At 46.9% G+C, this 11,915-nt stretch overlaps 1 pseudogene; it reads right to left on the bottom strand.

Annotated features, from left to right (window-relative positions):
- Positions 4,632-10,912, bottom strand: Gm9291 (predicted pseudogene 9291; annotated as a pseudogene).

Here is an 11,915-nt window from a genome sequence, read left to right on the forward strand (position 1 = left end):
GAGAAATCTGGGGGATATGTAGAGAGGAAAGGGCCGGATTTACAAACCTCAGCTGAGGTCAGAAGAATGAACTGGTCACAGACACCCGGGCCTACAGATTTCTTTACATTTCTGATTTTAATGTTTTTGCATGTGTATGTATATGCACTGTGCAAGTGTGTTTCCATATTGTGGGCACATGTGCATGTGTGGGCAGCTCAAGGTAGACATTGGGTGTCTCCCTACCCCACTCTCCACTGTATTTACTGAGGCAAGGTCTCCTGAACTGTAGCTTGCTGATTCCAGCTAAGCTAGCCAGGCAGCTGGCCCTGAGGATGTCCCGTCTGTCTCTCAGATGCTGGGATTACAGGTAACTGCCTTACCTGTCCAGCTATTACATGGTTCTAGAGATCTGATTTCGTTCTTCATGCTTACATTGAGCATGTTTTATTCACTAAGCCATTGTCTCCCCACAGCCCTGTTTTAAAAAATTAAATAAAAGTTTTGATGTTTGAGTAATGACAGACCCAAGGGAAGCTGCAGCTGGGTCCAAACATCTGTCCTTCAGGTTCACCCCTGTTCCTGTCCTGCACAGCTACAGTGACATTGAAGTCAGGGGTAGGGACACTGCTATCATCCACACAGCTTTGTCATATCATGAGTGAGTGCACAGACACATGCATGCTGTGTGCATGGTATCTGATGCAGTTTCAGAGCATGTGTAGCTCTGCGTTGTAACTGTCACTGATGGCTCTTCCTATGGTTAGAAAATTGCGAGAAGATTCTGTGGGGAGGCGACTGTAGGGTCTCCTAATATTGAACCTTCCTGACCCATCCTCAGCTCTGCACCCTTTGTCCAGGCGGCTTTCTGCTCAGGCTCACTTCTGAGTACCCTCCCCCTGTGGTCCATCCTGTGGTAAATAAACAGCTTAGAAATCACAATGGACTAGTTTCTAAGCTGCATTTACCAGAAAAGGCTACATGTCTAGAAGGCTTTGCAGGGCCTTGTGTTAATTTTAGCTTGAATCAAAGAAAATACAGTTTCATGATTTGTCGATTACATTTAACAGCTGCAGCTGATGCTGGAGTGACCCTGAAGTCCGTGTCATGAGGTTAAAGCATAGCTCCGAGCACAGTGACACCATTGGGGATGCTTCTGTTTTTTGGCTAAATTCTAAACTTTGAGTGGTCTTTCCTTACTGAGACAGTCTCTGAGAAACCTAGCAAGTGAACTCCCACGGAAACAAGGGGGAGGGAAACACCCTATCTTCTTGATATCAATTTTCTGATCCACAAATTTCAGTCACTTTCTAGCATATTAATTCTTCCATCCATGAATTCTGATGTTGGAGGTCTGTAACAGAAGCTGCAGACTCACCCAGGGGAAAAATAGTCCTGCAGGCTGCAGAAGCAGCAATTGAGTAGTGCACCACTGCCATCTAAGGCTCACATTTAGTGTTGGACCATAGGGTGGCTCTTGAATATCTTGGAATCGAGCCATGTTAGACTGTTCCTTGTCCTTTCAATGAGAACAATTTAGTCAACTTCAATGGCTCCCAGAAAAAGGAAGTCTCGTGTAGAGTAGCTGGGGGTCAAGGGGACCCTGAGATGAAGCTGACAAGGCTTCCCACACCCTTTGGAAGGGGACAAAGTCAAGCAGTGGTGACAGTATCTAGGGGCTTTGGGTCAGGCAGCACAGGGTTTGAGTCCTGAGTCTGTCCCTTGTCAGGTACTGGACCTAGAACAACCTACTTAGGCCTCGTCACTCATTCTATGAGACAGGGTGTTCCTGGGGAGGCAATCATGGCCTCAAATTTGAGATTCTTCTGCCTTAGCACCTCTAGTGCTGAGATTAGAAGGGTGAACCATCATGACTGTACCACTTAAACTTTTGGAGACTCGTGTTTTTAATACCTAGTGGGAAACAGGACTAGTGATCTGACCCTAATTAGGCCAGCATGGCCGTTAAAAATATGTGAACCACAGGGAATATAATAGAGCCTCCAAATGGAAGGCATATATAGTTTTTACTGTCTGGTCGCTAGTAAGACTAAGAAGGAAGTATGGGGGACAGGGAAGGCTACACAAATGAGACAGAGAGACAAGGTTTCACAGGGTCAGTAGGAGTTTTCCATTCAAAGGGGGAAGAGCATTCCAGATGCAGGAACCGTGTGTACAAAGGCATTTTAGTAAGAATTGTCCCACTGTGCTGAGTGCATTTCATTGGGTTTGGCCTGGTCTAAACTCAAAGTGGATGAGGTGTGGCTGGAGAGAAGCTCAATGGTTAGAGCACGTACCGCTTCTGTTGGGATCAGAGTTTGGTTCCCAGCACCCATGTACCAGGGCTTACAACTGCCAGTAACTCCAGCTTCAGGACATCCAATATCTTGCTCTGGGCCTCCACAGACACCTGCATGCATATATGCAAATGCATCTAGTCTTTCTCACACACAGGCCCACAATTGAAATAATAAAATAAATCTTAAAAATCCACTGAGTGAAATAGAACAGGTGAGTTTGGCTAGAACCTCCAGGACGGCTCAGGAGTCCATCTTGCTTCCAAACTTCCTCCAACCTTCCACCTCCCCACCTTGACATTCCCTCTCTGGGCTTCCTGCTACCACTGTCTCCAACACTGTCTAGCTACAAGGTTTGGTATAGGGCAAGGAGTGGATTGGGGTTAGCTTCACCCACATCCACAGAAGTGCAAAAGCCACATTCTGCAAGGCTCACCAAGACTTTGTCCCTTTTGGGTGGTGCTTCCTTCACGTGCTTGAATGGCCCTGGCTTCCTGACAGGAAGTTCATCTTTAGATTTGAAAATGGACTGTGGGACTGTAATCTTATGGATGTGTTGGTAGTGTCCCTAATTCTATGAAAGCTGATTAGCACCTTCACTTCCAACAAGACATCCTGTGGGTGTTCTGGGGTCCCATGGAGAAGGCTAGCTCAGGGTTTGTCCACAAGACAGCTTCTTCTTTGAATAAGTTCTTCTTTTTCTTTTTAAATGTTTATCTAAATTTATTTCATAGGCATTAGTGTTTGGCTTGTATGTATGTCTGTGTGAGGGTGCCACATCACCTGGAACAGGAGTTACAGACAGTCGTGAGCTGATATGTGGGTGCTAGGGAATTGAACTCAGGGCCTCTGGAAGTGCCATCAGTGCTCTTAACCATCAAGTCCTAATTAGTACTTTCTATGACAGTTGTCACGTTTTGTTTTTGAGGCATGGTCTCACTATTGAACCCTGTCTGGCCTCAAACTCAGTATGTAGCTAGGAATGGCCTTGGACTCCTGATGCAATTGTCAGGTCCCCAGACTGCTGAGGTTGTAAAGACAGATGGAGGCCAGAGGACAATTTATGGGAGTCGGTTCTTCCCTTTCACCATGCGGGTCTGGGAGATCAGACTTGGTCTCTGATCTTGTATTTTTGAGCTGAGGTCTCACTATGGAGTCCAGGTTGTCCTAGAACTCATGACTTTCCTGCCTCAGCTGCCCTTTTCTGTGCTCTTATTTCTGCCCCTCACTGTACTCTCACATCTTGTGTGTCGTTGAGTTCTCCATTTGAGAAGACTCCCAAGGCTGGAGAGATGGCACAGTTATTAAGAGCACTGACTGGTCTACCTAAGGTCCTGAGTTCCAATCCCAGCAATCACATGGTGGCAGAGAGAGAGAGAGAGAGGGAGAGAGAGAGAGAGAGAGAGAGAGAGAGAGAGAGAGAGAGAGAGAGAGAGGTCTTCATAACTGGGCACACAAATCCATCCATCCTCTTATTCCCCATTATTTTAATAAGTGATCCTGAACTTGCTGTGTAACCTTCGCTCAGCCTGAAGCTGGCTGAGCCAGACCTTGACCTTGCTGCCACTAAGGAGATTACCTAGGGTGGAGCCTTTCTCCCTAGATCACTCAATTGTTCAGCCACTATCTCTGTTCCTCTTCAAGATACTGCTACCTGCTGAGAGGCCCCAGAGCTATTCCAGAGACTATGCCCTATCCTGCACATCATCACCTGCAGCCGGTTCCAAAGATCAATTGGTGGGAATGGGCCTCCCCACCCCTTTATAAGTGCCATTAAACATTTGAACCTTGATCAGAACATCGTGTTGGCTTCATTTCTCTCCCGTCCTCCTAGTTTCCCTTTCTTTAAGTGCCAGCCTGCCACTCAGGTGTAACCTGTCGATGTGAGCCACTGGACGGCTTGCAAGATTGGTGAGTGACATTAGCCAAGGCACATGCCCTGTTTGGCCCTGAGGGACTGCTTGTGTCCAATATCTAAGACACCTTCTATCCAACAGCACTTTTCTCCTTGAGGTGAGGTGGGAGCAAAGACAATGTCTGGCCAATCTCAGAGTCTCCAGTACTTACCCAGGACAGATGCTCAGTGGGTGTTTCCTGGACATCTTCAGATGGTCTGGGCCTCAGTCTACAGGATCTGTGGCTTTAAGCAGGAGGGCCAATGTCCTTGCTGTGTGTGTGGAGCCCACTGAGTGGGGAAAGGCTGGCATGGACTCCTCTCTGACTAAATTCTCGGCTGTTCCAGACATCCAAGGACTTTCCCCATGTCTACCACTTATCTCCTTCATCCCAACACTCACTGCAGAGTGAACCATGAACAGGGTGCTTGAGGCAACATAGGAAACTCATAGACCTTGGTTTATTTGATCATTTTAATATGCCAGGTCAATGGAAAGGAAGGACGGAGCACAGGAACACCTGTGTTTGCAGGACGGAGGGCAGATGTCCACAGCCTTGGGCATGCATGTATCTCCTGTGTAATTAGGCAAATGAATACATAAATACCAAAGCACAGCCAGACTTGGGGGTGGGGAGACTCACAAGCCACAGGGGACCATGCTTTAAAAGCAGTCAGAGGCTTTAAATACAGGGGCTGAAACTTCTCACTTTATACAAAACTTATATATTAAAAGTAAGGATACCACGGTATATACATGCAAGCAGCTTTGGTTGGAGAAAATGAACAAGGGAGGTGGAGCCATGCACAGGAAGGGCTTGCCTATTTACTGTCCATCTTCTTCATCCTCACAAAGTCAGCTGGGATCATAGAATAAATCATCTGGTCTGAAATGTTCTGTCTGGTGTCCTTAAGGGCCTCCAGGCCCTCTGTGGGCAGGGTAGGAGCCCTACAGCTGAGAACACTTGAAACCTTGGAAGGAACCAGCCTGGACTGGATGGGGAGGGACATCTATTGGATCAGACAGAGGAGGGAGCTGCATCCAGCCAGACCAGGTGAGTGTGATATGCTGTCTGGACCCAGGTCCCGAGAGAGCAGGAGAAATCATGGAGGAATCCACTTTTACAAGCAAAGCTGAAGATGGCAGGTCAAGCCTGTGTTTTCACAACTGTGTAAAAGCCCATTCCCCTCAGAACTGGCTAGCACTGCTGGGATCACACTGCAACAACCGGACAATGGATGGGTTGCTCTTGGCACCTTTGTTGACTTCTTCCAGGGACATTTTGCCTGAGGAATGGAAGAGGGAGACTTAGGATTAGCCAGTGCTCTGGTTAAAGTCTGGAACCCTCTGGAAAATGGACAATGTCCAGTCTTCTCTCTCTCTCTCTCTCTCTCTCTCTCTCTCTCTCTCTCTCTCTCTCTCTCTCTCTCACACACACACACACACACACACACACACACACACACACACACACACACACACATATGGGGACACATGCCATTTTGAGGCACACAAGTGGTCAGAAGACAACTTGTAAGAGCTGGTTCTCCTTTCAAGGTGTAGGTCATGGGGATTAAGCATTAGTCATGAGGTTAGGTTTGGTAATGAACTCTGTGGCTTGATGTAAGCTGATAGCCCCACCTAGAGGCCTGGAGAGCCACCACGATCTGGGGCAGCTGGGGAGAAAGGATAAATTGTGGCTGCAGGTCAAATTACATTTCTGTTACTGTGATAAAAATCCCCTAACTAAAAGCAACTTAAGGGAGGAAGTTTTCTTTGGTTTACTTCTAGGTTACAATTCATCACTTCAGGAAGTCAAGGCTTTAAAACCTCACAGGGCAGGGAGAATAGATGTATGAGCACCTGGCTCATAATGATACTCTGCACTTTTTTCTGATGCTCTTCTCTTCCCTTTATTACACTGTTCAGGCCCCCTGTCTAGAGTATAGTAATGGGATTTCCCACATCAATTAACCAACAACACAACCCCCAACAGGCATGCTCATAGACTGCCATGATCTAGATGGATGGTTCTCAGCCTTCCTAATGCTGTGACCCTTTAATGCAGTTCCTTGTTTTGTAGTGACCCTCAACCATAAGATTATTTTCACTGCTACTTCATAACCGTAATTACACTATTGTTATGAATCTGAATATGAATATCTGTGTTTTCTGTTGGTCTTATGCCACCTCTGGGAAAAGTTCATTTGATCCCCCAAAGGGGTTGGAACCCATAGGTTGAGAACCACTGAGTTTGATAATTCTTCATTAAGATTCTTCTGAGCTGAGCAGTGGTGGCACACATCTTTAATCCCAGTACTCAGGAGGCAGACTGGTGGATCTCTGAGTTTGAAGCCAACATGCTCTAAACAGCAAGTTCTAGGACAGCCAGGGTTACACGGAGAATCCTTGTCTCTAAAAAACAAACCAAAAAGCAAAAAAAGACTCTCCTTTATGGCTGGTGAGATAGCTCAGCAGGTAAGAGCAGTTGCTGCTTTTTCAGAGGGTCCTGGATAAAGTTCCCAGCATCCATAGGGCGGTTCCCAATCATTTGTAACTCCAGTTCCAGGGTGACCCAGTGCACTTTTCTGGCCTCTAACATATCACACAACCATACATTCAGGTAAACGCTCATGTAGAAAATAAATGCTAAATCTAAAATAAAATAAAAATTAAAATAATAAAAAAAAAGAATTCTGAGGTGATTCTAAACTGAGTCAAGTTGACAGTTAAAACTATCACAGCGCCCCCTAGTGTAGAATCATGTCAGCTTCAGGTGTTGAGAGCTATCCACCTTTGCTGTCCTATTCTGGTCCTATTCTGTACCAGTTTCTCTGACAGCCCAGACTTCTCCTCTCTTGAGAGCTAGCAAGTGGCCCCTGGGTTACAGGGCAGAGTATGTGCTCAATGGCCTCCATCGTGAGACACATACAATTGGACAAGTGCACAGTGGGGACACAGTCTCCATTCTGAAACTGTTGAAGTTCCTGGCTTTGACAATCAGAAACAATGGCCCTCCATGTTAAGTGTACCACCAACATAGTGCTACTTTAGACTCATACCCACGCAAGTGGGCTTATCCCCATTTCACAGAGAAGAAAGACAGTCCTGGGAAGTGGGCATCCTCAGTTTGGTCTGTTGGAACACAAGCCTCCGTATCAGAGTACACAAGAGAGTAAAGAACACTTTAGAAAATGGCTGAAAGGCAGCACCAGGCAAGAGGCTGCATTGCTTTGTGTGCGGACGTGTTTTGAACGCATTTCCCTGATGTCTGGAAAGCTTTTGCTGTCTACAGTTCCATGGGAGCCTTGAGTCCCGCTAAGCCCAGTCCTCAGCTCACCTGCACAGAGCACTGGAGGCTGTTCACTGCTATTTTCTATGCATTAGCTTACATTCAATCTCAGTGCGACCCCGGGAGCTTTTCATGCCTTAATGCTGCATTTCCTGTTGGAACAAAACCCAACCAGTCTTAGCTCTACAAAGCTACAGACTGGCAGAATTAACTCACCATGCAGCTACCTCACCCTTGCTGAGGTCCTGTGAGAAACTCAGCCAAGGCACAGCAGGACCTCTCACCACCTCACCTCCTCCTGAGACCTGCCTTTTTGCATGTGTGGTAGAACCTCAGAGTCCTAGGTATGCTGAGGCTCAGTGGCTTCTATGTTTGATGAGCCCCATGAGAATCCGTGGTGCCTCACATCCCAGGATGATGGCCTGGTTCAGAATCTCAAGACTCAAAGCCCCTTGATTCAGTGTCTCACCTCTCAGCCACCAGAATGACCTTCCTCCCCTCCGCATATATAATTGTGGAAGTAGTAAGACCACTGTTTCTGTCACCATGTGTGCTAGCTAATTTTATGTCAGCTTGATACAAGTTATAGTTATCAGGAAAGAGGGAGCCTCAATTGGGAAAATGTCTGTATAAAATGTCTGCAGGAAAACTAGTAGGGCATTCTCTACACTCTCTCTCTCTCTCTCTCTCTCTCTCTCTCTCTCTCTCTCTCTGTGTGTGTGTGTGTGTGTGTGTGTGTGTGTGTGTGTGTGTGTACCTCCCTCCCTCTCTCCCTCCTTTCCCCTCTTTTGTTTTGTTTATTAAAACAGGGTTTCTCTGTGTAACAGCCCTGGCTGTCATAGAACTCACCTTTTAGACCAGGTTAGGCTTGAGCTCACAGAGAGCCTCCTGTCTCCTATGAGCTCCGAATAAAGACATGTGCCACCATGCCTGTCCAGAAGGTATTTTCTTAAATAGTAATTGATGGAGGAGGGCCCACCCCATGGTAGGTGGTACAACCCTGGGCTAGTGATTCTGAGTTCTATAACAAAGCAGGCTGAGCAAGCCATGGGGAGAAAGCCAGTAAGTAGCAACCTTTTCATGGTCTCTGTATCAGCTCCTTCCTTCAGGTTGCTGCCCTGTTTGAGTCCTGCCCTCACTGCTTTTGATGATGAACAGTTATATGGAAACTGTGAGTGAATAAACCCTTTCCTCCCCAAGTTGCTTGTGGTCATAGTGTCTCATCACAGCAATGGAAACCCTAACTCAGACAACACAGATGAAGCCTACAGCTCAGAGGGTCTACTAACATGCCCATGGTTATAGAGTCCTAGGAAGGGTGCAGGATGCAGGCTAGGTATACCTGACACTGAATTCTAGTCTCCCTCCCTCAATCAGAGCTGAATCAAGTGGTCTGGAAAAGGGCAGGCCTGCATAGGGAAGAGGGTATATCCCAAACACCTCTGTGCCATCAACAGTTTCACAGGCTCACCTACTCCCCTCTCCCCACCCCTACCCCCTCTCCCAATCCCCTCTTCCCACCCCACCTGCTCACTCCTACCATGTTTCCTACCTTCATTGTTTGTGTCCATCTGCCTGAAGATCTTGTCTGTTCGCTTCTTGGGCATGGACTCATCCTCGGGCATCTTCATCACAGAGGACACCATCTTGTAGATGGCCTGCAAAGGGGCATCTGTGAGTGTGCTGTGGAGGATGGAGGGTGGGTTACGGTCCTCGCTCAGCTAACCAAGGAGCAATAACAGGGCAGAGTCAGGACCCTTCTCTCATCACAACAAGTCTCACAGACATGGTGCTGGGAAAAGGGAGTCAGGAAAGTTTAAGTGACATTCAAGAGCACAGGATACAGCTGGGGTGTGGAAGAATGGAGGGCTCCTTGGTTTGGAGTAGAGGGGAGGTTGTGGGGCAAAGAATCTGTCTGAAAGGAAGATCTTTGGTAGGGAGCTGGGAAATCCTGGAGGGAAGGTCAAAGGGGAAATACATTGATCCCTGCCCACCCGTGGGTCCTGAATCTGCAGATTAAACAAACTACAGGTGGGAAATAGTCTAGAAAACGAAACTGGAGGTACACAGTTTCTTGTTATTTCCCAAATAATACAAATTATTATTAACATCTATAGCCATTGTATTAGGCACTGTAAATAACTACTTTACTTATTTTATGGATGCATGTAATTATTTATTTGGGGGAGATGATCTCACGTGGAATTCAGAGGACAACTTGTGGAAGCTGGTTCTCTTTTCCTACCATGTGGGTCTTAGGGATTGAAGCCAGGCTGCCAGGCTTCGTAGCAAGCACCTTTACCCACAGAGTCAGCCCACTGGACCAAATACAGAGATGGTTTAGAGCATGGAGCAGGAAGGATGCAGGGTGCACATAAGCACCGCTCCTGTGAAGAACTGACTGCTGACTCATCCTTTACTGTGTCATTCTGATTTCTATAGGAAGCCCTACAGACAGCTAATGTGTGTGTATGCTATACATGTGTATGCTATACATGTGTGTGCAAAGGCCAAACAGGAATACAAGTGTTCACAAGATTCCCTTTTCTCTATCACTGAACCCGGCCGGGGCTTACCATTGTAGCTAGGCTGCCTGCTCAGCAAGCTTCTGGGACTCACTCTTCCCCTTGTTCTAGGGTTTTCGGGCAGCTCAGCCACTCCTGGCTTTTCCGTGGGTGTTGGGATCAGAACTCAGATCCTCATGCTGGGTATCAAGTGTTCTTCAACACTGAGCCATTTTCCCACTTCTTGCTTTGAGAATTCTTAATCACCTATCTGAGCCTCAGATCTCATTAGAGGATAAAAAAAAAAAAAAGACCCGTTTTATAGAATTGTGTGAATAAACCTGATGGATGAGCTCAGCTGGGGCCTGATGTCCAGCAAGCAATCGATAGATGCTTGGCTTTTATCGTTACTCTCTGCAAAGACAGGCAGTCCTTTAGTACACCAGGTAGCAAGTGGGTAGAGGAATGACCTGGTGTATGGGGTTGGGGATAGGGGTCTGGATCCCTGCACTCCCCATGCGCCAGGCCCTGTCAAGTGCAGGTACCTGTACTATCTCCAGCATTTCACTGCAGCTGATGTAGGCATTGCTGTCTAGGTCAGACATGCTGAAGGCCCACTTGAGCTTCTGTTCCAGCTTGCCCCAAGAGGTCAGGCTCAGAGCAATAATGAACACTCGGGAGTTGATAGTGCTGTCGCGGTTGTTGTCAAAGGTGTGGAAGACATGTTCAGTGAACTTGGAGGTGTCTCTGTAGGGGAAGAAGTTGGCTTAGATCTTGAAATTGTCCACAGTCAGGTGGCCAGTGGGACAGTCATTGAGGAAGCCCTTGTACCACTCCTGAAGCTCATGGTCGGTGAACTCCCTGTGTTTCCCCAGTTCTTGCAGCACCTCAGGACCCAGCTTGCTGTTCTGCTTGCCCATGGCAGCTGGTAGTGGACACTAAACCTGAACGGCCAAGACACAAGGTGAGCTGTGGATACCTGAAACCCCACGTCTGGCTTCCAATCACACCCTACCACCATGCTGGCTAAGCAATATCCTCTGTATGTCCAGTGCCATCCATTACAGCAGTGGTTCTCAGCCTTCCTAAAGCTGCAACCCCTTAAAACAGTTCCTCATGTCGTGGTGAACCCCCAGCTATAAAGTCATTTTCCTTGCTACTTCATAACTGTAGGTTTGCTATGGTTAAGAATCATAATGTAACTATCTGATATGCAGGAGGGTCTTAGGTGACTCCCTGGAAAAGGGGCATTCGATCCTCAAAGGGGTTATGATAACACAGGTTGAGATCTTCTGGGCCAGAAGATCTCAAGACCATGATAGTGCAAGCTCTGACTTTTAGCATTTCCAGGATGGCTGTCCTCAGGAGGTACAAAATGGTTCTATATAACATGGCAAAACCCAGAACACTCTGGGAAAGACAGAAAGAATATCTTTTTTATGGCTAAATAAAGTCTACTTGGAGCATGCATGCAGAATCGTGGTATAAGGGGACAGGGAGAGGCAAGCCTAAATCAGTGGAATGAAGCTTTGTTAAATGTCCTGTAGGGGTTAAACAAGAGTCAGGATTGAGACAAATCCCTCAGCTCATCAGCTTGGGGCAAAGGGGTCTCATGGAACCAATCCTGACTATTCGCTTTGAACAGCTAGTTCCTTTTCTCATGGGGGACTTGGTGTGTGTGTTTCTTTCCTTTTCACAGATACATTTGCTGATGCTGCATAGTAAATAAATCTTGCCTGTGTAGGTGGATGTTAGTGGTTCACATTCCTACCTAACACAGCTAGGGTAAATTTAGAACTAGGTTGACGCCCATCCTGAGTGGACTGGGGGATGATACTGGAGAACAGGAACATGGTTTTGGCCCTTCAAAGTTCAACTTTTTTTTTTGTCAGCAACCCTAATTTTATAAATGACATTTAAAAACCCCATTCTTACCCAGATTTCTGGG

This window comes from Mus musculus, chromosome 12 (assembly GCF_000001635.26).
Source record: "Mus musculus strain C57BL/6J chromosome 12, GRCm38.p6 C57BL/6J".
Lineage (NCBI taxonomy): Eukaryota > Metazoa > Chordata > Mammalia > Rodentia > Muridae > Mus > Mus musculus.